The 11,517-nt window shown below is 42.7% G+C and overlaps 1 protein-coding gene across 13 annotated transcripts in view; it reads left to right on the plus strand.

The window, feature by feature from the left end:
- The window catches only part of LOC116842782 (serine/threonine-protein kinase tricorner), a 193,077-nt gene that overhangs the window by 138,075 nt on the left and 43,485 nt on the right, over window positions 1-11,517 (plus strand). The window lies entirely within an intron of this gene.

An 11,517-nucleotide genomic window follows, 5' to 3' on the forward strand; every position in this document is an offset into this window, starting at 1 on the left:
TATTTACGGGGCGATTCGATGTTTTGCTACAGTCGTATGTTGGTCCGTTCTGTTCTATGCGCGCTCATTACGCTCCAGCTATTATTTATCGCGTGTGGAACTCTCGGCCGCGACCAAGTAGAGCGCGTTTCGCGCGTGTCTCCTCGCGGAAAAATCCGGCTCGGTCCTGGTTTCACGACACTGTGCGCGCATATATGCAGACCAGGCGGAAGAAAACGCGTGAAAAGTTGAGAGGGAAAGAGGAGACTTCTTGAAAGCGGAAGTACGAGCGCGATTTATTTAACTCTCCGCGAACCAGGTGAATAAAAATCACGCTCTGAACCATACGGGGTTTTTATCCTGAGTATTATCCATCTACAAATATATCATTTGAATAAAAATGCACTTTAAAATGATGTTTCCTAATTTGTTTTTGTAGTAAGAATATATATTTCGGAAAAAAATATAGCAGTTTTTAGAAAAACCACCGCTGGGGTTAATTTAACCTCACACGGTTTGCGGAGGATTAAAACTGTTATCGAAACAGTCAAAATGACAGGTCTGCGATTTCTCGCAGAAAATCGCTCAAATTTGTAACGGCGCATTTTGTATTTTTAATTGACATAACACGAAGAGCAAATGAAAATGTTTTCCCTCGTGTTACGTATTTTTTCCTAGATATATTAATTTCGCTCGATTGTATCATTTGGCGATCTGTTTCATCCGTATTATTGCAACAATTTAAATTCATAAGACATTGCTTAAGATGAGTTTATTCGGATTAATTAGAATTGCTCAATTATTATAGAGATTACTGGAGTCTCCTTTTTTCCGCTGATACTTTCTTTTTATTTTTATTTTTATCTATTTTTATTTTTCTTTTTATCTTTTCATTAGCATTTTTGCCTTTTTTATCCTTCTATTTGCGGGTATTTCCCGCAAGTGAACAAATAAATGTCGCTAAATCTGACTGCTGATATAAATAGGTTGTTAATTGTTGATAGTTCGGGCGTTAAAGCGCGTCTATATAATGCCGCGCCGCGAAACACTCAGCTGGCAGTTTTGGCATCGCAGAATTAACGTTCTGCCAACGAACTCCGGCCCTCGTTGCCTCTCTTCTGCGCTTTGTCGAAGCATAAATTGTATCGTCGTCGACGACCACGACGAACGAGCGATGACAGGATTATATTACTGCGAGGTCCCGTGACTGCCGTCGTCATGGCGAGTGATAATTGCCGCGCGCGCTTTCACTCCGTCCGTCCGCGACGATATTAACAGCGGCGTGTCGATATTAAAGCGATAGTTTGTTTTAGCGTTCACAGTTTGGTTTAGCGGCGTTTTGTTCCAGAAAAATACGCTGAAACACCTGCGCCGACTCTCACAGATCCGACGTCGATTTTTGATATTTTAGTCTTCGGGAAAATGTCGGATTTTTTCGTAGCACCATCGTGACAGCGTCATCGAAATACTGCGCGTTCCGGATCCATTTACTTTTCTCTCGGGTGAATTTTTAGAACGAATGAGGGGAAGGAGGATCGCTGAGAAAACAAGAGAATTGTCCGGATAATTTGTTCTCGTCGGATAAGACGAACGCGGGACGGATGATTCACATATTGGCGACGGCTACGAATGATCCTCAATTGGAAGATATTGACCTTGGGCTGTGAATCGTCTTATCGACGGTTATCAAAGTGCCAACGCGTACACATTGTTTTTCCGCGAGTTTTTTGGCGCGTCGCCAAAAGACCCGATATTAGAAACTCTATCATAGTTTTAGTTTCCACAAAGGACAAAGCGGCCATATGTCGAGCAGTGACTCGCCGTCTCCACTTGCGCCGCGGTCGGTATCGATTATTAGCGTGCGCGAAACTTTTTCAATTATTTCGCGCGCCTCGCCAGAAGTCACTTGCTTTCGTGCTCGACATAGATGTGTATGTGTGTGTGTGTGTGTGTGTGTGTGTGTGTGTGTGTGTGTGTGTTTATATAGTGGAAATTATTGAACACGCGTATTACGCATTTCGTGACGCGAGCGCGTCCGCGATTCGAAGTTGGAACCGCTCGAATTGGATGCGAGCAGGGTCGTCGACCCAGGAATTAAAGGCGAGAAATTATTCATTGGTATGACTAACGTGAAGATCGATAGCGCCTCGCTGACCAAACTGGAAACGCCACGTAGACGATCGCTCGTAGACTGACACAGCATCTATCAAGCGTTCGTGATATGGGAACGATCGATACGTTATCGGACGCGAAACAGAGAATACGGCGGAACTTTTACCGTCGTGTAATCCGACGAGTTTGCTAATAGTTCGGCGCGGGGCTTACTTTTCTTACGATGTGAGAGAATCCGGGCCAAGAGGGAAAACGAGAGCTTGTACGAGACGAAGTCCTGGTTCTATATGAACTCCGTGGAATGCGAAGGACCAGCGGAGAAATCTCAAGGGGTATAACGCTGCTAATCTTTTGATGCAGCTAATAGTTGCTCAGACCCGTTTTGTTGCAGCTTGAAGAACGGATCTATTCGAGAATTATTTAATAGTCTGTCATGTTCCGAGTAATTGATATCGAATTGCTGAAACTCTCAAAGAGGAACTTACTTAAGGATTATTTAAAATTCAATTATCTCGATAGTCTACCTGCGTTCAGTCTTTCTTCATTTTAAGAAGCAATCTATTATATAACTGCCGACAGAATGTTGCAAGAAGTAACAATCTTTATTGAATCTAAATAACTTATAACAAAGACGAACTATATGATCCAATAAGGATTTAAAGAAACAAGAAACAAACTCTATTTTCCTTTTTATCGCAACGTCAGAAACGCTAATGGGATCTAGAGATTGACAACAGATGAGGAAGGATTTGCAAGCTTCGTCACCGACTACACCCTGTAATCCGTCCTGGGATTAGTTCCTGGCCGTCATCGTGGTCGGGCACTCAATGGTGCACACGAAAGTAGTCGGAACATGGCAAGCAAGTTGACCGGAATCGTTAACCACGCCGTCGTCGAAAGCCAAGGGAATTTCCAAAGCATTTGATCCTGATAACTTTGACGACGCTTTTAAAGGTCCGGAGGATGTTGAAGCTCCGATGCGCGTGATCACCAGGCTACCTAATGTAGCCTCGCGACTGGCGAGAGGCGACTTCTTCACCCCTTTCGAAGTGTTTATTGTTTCGGGACTCGAGCGTCGTATACTTTTCCGTGAACGAGTTCCTTACCTCTCGAGTCAACAAACTGCGCGCATACTACGCGACTTGACACCTATATATAGCGTTGTTTACAATTCCTGTCGGATTAAGATATTTCACTGACTTTTGAGATATTAAACCGGGCTTTCGTCGACATCACGTTTACTAACACGCGTTTTTCCGATTGAATCATATCCACGCGAGTGAATCAGTGCCATCGAGGGTCTTGTGCAACGAAGCAGGATGTTCGATTCGGGACACTAGGACGAAGGACGCAGGAGGCCGGTAGCGATAAGAGAGGCTAGTTGGCTACCGGATTGAGTTGGCAGAACCGATTATTTCTGCTGTTTTCTAACAAGTTACAGAACTATGTAAGCAAAATTTTTAAACATGTCAAAGATGGCTTTGAAATCCCTGCTTGCTTGATTTTAAAATCTGTTAAGAAACAGTAGAAATATTGTTGATTTTTCCAACTTACTTCGGTAGCCAACTAGTCTCGGTCTTCCCTACATCATATACTTCCGGTTGTTTTACATCATTCGTTGTACAGAATGTTCCCGATTTTGACGGGTGATTTTTTTGATCCACTAGGGATCGCTAAATTCAAATCTGAAGTCAGAATTGCAAAATTCAAAATGGTGCATCAAATGGCGGACTGGAAATTCAAAAAATCATTCAATTTGCATAAAAATTTGAATTTAAAAATTTTTGAAACCGCTGGTTTCAAGTACAATATAGAATTTCATGAATTCAAAATGGCAAATTTAGTATGATGGACAAAATATGGTTCAATTTGTGTAAAAATTGGAGGGATTTTATTTATTTAAAAATTTTGCAACTTTTATTGAATTCATCAATAAAAATCTTAATTTAGAATCGAAAACAGTGGCTTCGAGAGACCCTCAATACAAATCTTTATGCGAATGAAACGATTTTTTGGATCTTTGAACCGACATTTTGAAATTTTGACTTTCAGAGCAGCAACTGAAAATAATCGCAAAAAGTAACCTTTTTATAATTTTATTAACTTTTTTGTCAAAAGCACTTTGTATAAGCACTTTTTCCGCCCAACAGCTAAGAGGTTAACCTCACGTTCTCCGACTTCCTCATAGCGATTCTAATCTTTCCTACTCTCGGTCGTTTCAAGCTCCGCGAGGTGTTTTCGCCAGGCAGTGGGATGCATTTCGTTCGGGCCGGCCGCACGAAAGCAGTTCCTCTTGGAGGTAGTTATTTAAGATAAGACACCGGTCGTAAAATCTTTCTACGGAGGATGCCGTGTATCGCTGAACATCTCCCGCGAGGAGGACGAGTCGGAATCGTTCACCGGGAGAGAGAGGAGACTGGAGGGACCACCGAGCGAGCGAGCGAAAACACAACTCCCTTGCGAACGTTAAGGCGAATTTACGCGTTCACGCTCGATCATCGTCGTGGATCAATCTCCCGCACGGATGCATTCGATTGGCGAACACGATTTCTTACTTGGACGTAGCGTCGCAGACAAATGCCGACATGATCTAAGTGAGCTCCGAAATATCTACTTTCTTCCTCTATATTTCTTCCCATCTAGTCCTCTCTCTCTCTCGAGACGTCCGGAGATGAAAAGTGCGATTTTTTAGTTCCGCCGAGTGAGAGAAAAAGAAAGCTTTGACGAAGCTGGCTAGCTTTGAGAGCAAAAATGGACGGTGAACTTTTATTTTTACTTCAATGAAAAGAGAGCTCTATTTCGGACTCGGGTCGATTCCAAGTGCGAACGAAAGTATATCTGAACGGATTCTTCCGTTGTCGGACGCGCGGATGATTATTTTCACGGAAGCCCTCGTCCGACTATTCGCTTTGGACATCTCATTCGGAACGCGATCTCTGAACCGTGCAAATTCGCCTTCACTTCCTCTTCCATCGCGTTCCTCCGTTCATCCCAACCATCCGTCCATTCGTCCATCCATCCAGCCAGCCAGCCGTCCTCCCGCGCGCATGGACTATCTCTAACACGGATCCTACAGTCCGTGAGAAAGTCAAACAAGAGCGAATGCCAAGACCTATTCCGCGAGTCGATTCGACAGAGCTGAAGATCGATCGTGACCTTCGACTTTCTTGTCGGGGAAAAGTAATCCGACGGGCATGCAACGCCGTTACGTAAGGCGACTTTTATTCCGTTTTACGTCACATCCGCGCAGATCCGGCACGAGCGATGCGAATATTTCTCCAAGGGACAAGAAGAGCAGCGAGACGCGCTTTTTCCAGATTCGCGAGATGATCCTGCGATCGCGAAAATTAACACGTTGAACCTCACGACGGTCATCAAAAAATTTGACGATCTACCTGACACACGATATAAAAACATTCAAGTAATCACGATAATTTCGTAGGAAAGTGAAAAGTGCATAATACTTTCGGACAAGTATATGATAATTTCGGTCATACTTCTGTATTGTCCAAGATAATTTTGTTATTTTTATTACAATGTTTTCGCCATGTGTACACTTAAGGTTGAGCAGCTCAAACACAGAGTTGCCAGATTAGCTTCGCTCCGAGATATACTCGGCACTTTCCCGTCAAGCATTTCTACCGAGCTCACACGCTAACACACTATGGCACGCCTTCTTTTAAAGGCACGAGAGAAGTTCGCATTTAAGGTGCTCGCTGCATTCTGTTTTATTAGCTTTGCCCGCGATGGTTATAGAACGGAGAACGAAACAGCCGGGAAGAGGCAGAAAGAAAGACTGAAAGGTGCGACGTCAAAGGCGACATCACACGTGGGGTACCTTTATTGGTGCGCGACCGGCGACGTTTGCACAAAAACGCGACGTGAGCGAATGAACGAACGAACGAACGAAAGTTTTCAATGGGCGCCCACTTTTCCCGTCGCCCCGCTCGACGAGCTGCAGTTAATGGAAATCGCTTTTAACGATAAACGTCCATTATAATGGCAGTCTCCTATCGCTCGAAGTCGAGGGGAAAGTGAAAACGGGAGAGAGAGAGAGAGAGAGATCACGCAGACAAGAACAAAAGGTCCGTCCCATCGGTAAACAGCGAGTCTGATTATCGGGCGTAAAGACGGAGCCAATTAATGCGGTCGAATTAATGTCTCGCGAGCGATTGAAAGCGGCGCGGTCGTGCACTCCGTTAACGGCGAAACGGCCGCCTTATTAATCGTAATCGCAGGTATCCGCTGCTGATGTCGGTGGTAATAAATGCGGTAATAATAACGATAATCGACTTGCAGTATCCGTTGCGTAAGGAACGTAACGGACGAGCGAGTGAGCGAATGAGCGAGCGAGCGCGTCGTGGATACGTTCGACACAACAATGGACATTAATTAACCCAGATATATACATAGCCGCCCGGCTATGTCTCGCGAGGTGTATATCGTAAAGCCATCGACCGCGGTCTCCGTAACATCCTCCTCCGCATTGTTTTCCTTCACGTCGCTCCACGTACAGTTTTATTGCCCCTCGTGCACCATAACGACGTACCCACGGCGAAATCGCGTCTACCGTCCTTCGTTATGGCCAAACCGCACCGGGAAAACGCGCAGCGTCGCGCCATTCGTCCGTCTGTCCGTCCATTTAGCGGCTTTTATTTTCAGACCGAATGAGATTGAAAGCCCGGCGAACAGTATGGCGAAGAAAATTATGGGTCGCAGATAAAAAGAGTGTCTATGAGAAAGAGAGAGAGAGAGAGAGAGAGAGAGATGGGGGGGATTTACGTATATCATACTAAGCAAACGAACAGTGAACGTGTGATACTTTTGTGTCTATCTTGCGCATAAATGTTCTTTGATAAACCGCGTTATATGAACGAATTGGCCCGAGTGCAAAGAGCTTCTTTTCACGGAGAGAATATTGTAGTATAAAAATTACAAATGCCATTTTGGTATTCCGGGAATAGACTGGTATTAGTCCCGATCAACAATAGGTGTAGTAAGCTTTAAGCCTTAAGAAATTGAAATAATAGAAAGCTCCTTGAATAGAGTTAACTAATAGTGAGATATTAATGGCACATAAAGAGCAAGCACGGATGTCTTAGTGCTATTAAATACTAATATTACTTTTTAATATTAATATGATAGTGGGAGGATAAAGTTTTTTCGCAACATATATAAGGAATCTATTTGAGTCTTCGGTTTAATGGGGTTTGGGATTTTAATAAAAATATATATTTAAAAATTGGGACTCAAGGATCGGTCTAAGTATGGAAGGTTGATTCTCCGCGTAAGATAATCGAAGAAAAAATTTCGATACGTGCGTTTAACATACTGGACAATTTTATTCTCCCACTATCATATTAATATTAAAAAGTAATATTAGTATTTAATAACGCTAAGCATCTGTGCTTGCTTCTTATGTGCCATTAATATCTCATTATTACTTAAGAAATTGACTAATCACAATCGAATCATAGAGAAATAATCAATTGTGATTGATTAATTTCTTACGGCTTAAAGCTTACACCTATCTATTTACTACACCTATTGTAGATCGGGACTTACTCTCTTAAAGTGAATCAGTGAGTAGTCACTGATATCAGTTATGAGTATAACACTGAGCATTTTCAATGCTATACTTATAACTGCAATCAGTGTATATTCAGTTTTTAGTGACGTTTGACTGATTCATTTTAAGAGAGTATGATGAAAAATTATAATAAGACATAGTAAATGTGACCATGAGTATAGTAAAAATTACGATAAGTGTAATAAAATTTGTCATGTTTATAGTCGCTTTTACTATATTTTGTTATAATTTTCGTAATAATGCCAGTCTATTCTCGAACTACTAAAACTGTAATTTTTATTACAATATTCTCTCCGTGTTCGAATCCGCTAAAGCATGCACAGTTTTTTCATCGCAAAGCGAAAGCTCGCATTCGTTGTTCGTTCTCTCATTGTGCACCCAGGTTAACGTGCCGCGCAAGAGTATCTCGCCGTCGACGCTTTCTTTGTTCGTGTTTTACGAAGCGAGCGATATTGAGGAACCGTCGAGAAACCCGCCGTCGGAGGTGCAGCGAAGAGCGATTTGACCAAATCGCATTATTCCCGGCATCCGGCGCCGCGAACGATATATCTCGCGTCGGAGATTTCTCTCTCTCTCTCTCTTTCTCTCTCTCTCTCTCTCTCTCTCTCTCTCTCTCTCTTTCTTTCTCGTGTGCCGCGCTCTTTGCAATTAATCGTACCAAGTAAGCTACGCTTTCGTACACCTCGCTGGTCGCGTCCCTCGGGAGAAAGTCGAGTTATTTTCGGGCTAATGTTTCAATCTTCGACATTGAGTACACGAAAAAGGAGCAAGGCAAGCGAAGAGGAGGAGGGGAGGGAGTGGAGATTAACTGGGTTGCAAATTGCAGCAACGAGATTTGAGAGTTACGAAGAAGTTTTGCTCGTTAGTCGACCGACGATTGTTGAATCGCTTTCGGTTGCAACGCGAGCTGCTGTTGCCTGCCTGTCTGCCCGCCACCGACAGTCGTCGACAGTGATTCCCGTTAACGAGAATTTGAGGGAGATTGATGAAATCGAGACCACGTCGAATTTTTACGAAGAGAGAGGAGGCGGAGGAGGAGAGGCCGTCGCCGGCATATCGTGAGCGCGGAGAATTCGATACTCCTCCGCTTAATCGCAAATCTGTTAAAACTCTCTTTACGATAAAACGCACGCAAAGGATGAAGTTTTTACCGGCAGTGTTATTACGCGATTTTACGGCGCGACTAGCGCGAATATCAAGATTGCGATGTGCATGTGAGGCAATCTCTCTCTCTTTTTCTCTCGCCCCCTTCTCTCCTCCTTTCGAGCGGACAATTACACCTCGTAAATAAACACCGGGCGCAATTAACAGTTTATATTCGCGCGATGATTTAATCAGTGGAGAAACTCTATTCGCAATTTCAGACCGTCGGTTACTCTTACGTTTTATGTAACACCACACACTGCACAAATAAAATTCCTTGTGGAGGTTATCTGGGTATAGTGAATAGACGACATTTTCGGTCACTTTAGTGACAAAATTGGAGAAAAGGTCAGTGGTGTCGCGGCTCTGAATGAAGGATCTCTGCAGTTGAGACGCTAAATGCGCCTTCTTCTCCGCCGTCAGGGTAACGCACTTCGCGAGCAGACTCGTCGTTATTTGCACAGCCATCGTACGGGAATAATCTCTAAACGCGGCCGATAAGGATAATGGCATCGACGCCTGCGATCGCCCACTGGTCGCGGATGAATCACGCTCCTGCGAAGCGCAACGCGCGCGCGCGCGCTAACAGGTGCGAGGCGATAGTCGCGTGATCAATACCGCTGATACTTGCTCATCCGCGGATCCTCGCGACAAGATTTATGACGACACCGTGAGAAGATCGAGCGACACGATAATCGCTACGAATCCGGCAAAAATTCCTCCGATCGATCCCGACCACGCGGCTCGTTCAGGGTCGCCTCGTTGTTGACGCCTCGAAGCGAAGTCGAGATCTCAGTTCTATATTGAACCTGCAAATATCGTTCAACTTGAAGAACCCGTGAAGAATCTGGTGGTGTAACACTGAGCAGGTATAATATATCGCGCTTTTTCATATTAAGGACAAATTCAGATTAAATCCAGATAGAATTTGTATCGAGCAAGTGGAATTTATATTCTGCGAGCAGAATATTTATTTATGCGTTGAGAAAGAAAAGCTTTTGTTTCTCGAATACCGAAATAATCGCATATTAAGGGATTTAAGGACATCTTTGGTTTAGATAGTCGAGAAATAGGAGGTTTTTGCGAATTTTTATCAAAGAAATAAGTGAAGATAGTAAGATTTCAATTACACTATTTATCATTTTTTTAGAGGTACAGAAATATTATTTTTTTTATTTAAAGAAAAATTTTGTCGTCCTTTTTGTGCTGAGCGCAATATCGCCTCTAACTGACAACATTACAGCTCGTGTGATAACCTGAAGCGAATAGAACGAGAAAATTTAAAAACCAGCTGGATTTTCCAGCAAATCTTTATTGTTATCTTATTATGTTATCTGAACCAAAAAATGATCTTAGATCATTCTGAAAAAAGTCCTTTAAAGAGTCAATTACAATGAAGCAAACGACAGTAACGGCCACTTGTATGAAGATAGGACAATAGCAGATATAGTATTGTATTCCGAGATTCTCCACTGATCCTTCGTATTTCGACGGTATTTGCAGGATTAATGCGGAATCAGAATTTCGATTCGGGTCATGAAGGGGATTAAACTCATAGATCGGTACAAAATTATAATTTTCGTGATTATAATTTGGCGGTGTGCCAATATAATATGGCGTTAAGCAAAAAAAAAAAGATCAGTCGACCATTTCCACGAGGGAGAAAGAGAGAGAGAGAAAGAGACAGAATCCCTTCTCGAGCGTTGCATCGACGAGCTTTGCGGATTACCCTCGTAGAAAATCGCCGCAACGTCGACTCTGCGAACTAAAAATATCCCTTTCATTCATAAATTCATTACCGCTTTCCCGTCTCGTCCTCCACCGTGCGCTACAAAATAAACTCGTCGCGCGGGACGCCGAGCAAAATGCACTCGCATAAAAATAGCTTCGCGCACAGGTAGACGCGCGCACGCTGTGGCTCAGGTGTTGCGTCAATGTCACTGCGCGAATTTGTCATTGGCTTTATCTTTTTTTCTATTATCAGTCGCAGCCCTCTTTGTTGGGGGAAAACGCCCAGCGAGCGCTGTGTGGATGTTATACTTTAATGGCGAGTATAGAGTCGACGCGAATCGACGCACGCTAAGCTCCGACAAAAAGCTACCGCATTTACTCATCAGAGGGGCAAGACTCATCAGTCTTTCTAACCGATTCTATCGGTCTCTGGATATAATATTACGATGTGAGATAATATGATCAGACACGGTATTCAAAGTGACGGATTAGCTAAATAATCAACAGTCATAATGTATCTCTACACTATAAAAAAAAAGAAGAAACTCCTTAAAATAACTCGAATGCAGTTCAACAAACTCAAATTTCACTATTATATTCGTCGAATCTAACTGACCTCATTCTTTCAGAAAGATTCGCGTGTGTTCTTTATAATCTCTTGCTTGCGAAAAATAAACTCAAAATTTAGTTCAACCGGCTGCAAAGTGATTTAGCTTCTAAATTTCAGTTCTTTCTATCCGATTTTTTTCAATTGCAGACAGATAAGAATGATTGAAAAGACCAACAGACAATCTCGTGCTATAACACTGAGCAGATATGATACATTACTTTTTGAAATTAAAGATAAATTAAGATTAAATGTGAGGTGGAATTTAGATTAATTTGCAGATAGAGAATATTTATTTATTTATTTATTTTTATATATATATATATATATATATATATATATATATATATATATA

The sequence above is a fragment of the Odontomachus brunneus genome, unplaced genomic scaffold (assembly GCF_010583005.1).
Source record: "Odontomachus brunneus isolate Ranch 3 - 2012 unplaced genomic scaffold, Obru_v1 Obru_scaffold_027, whole genome shotgun sequence".
Taxonomy (NCBI): domain Eukaryota; kingdom Metazoa; phylum Arthropoda; class Insecta; order Hymenoptera; family Formicidae; genus Odontomachus; species Odontomachus brunneus.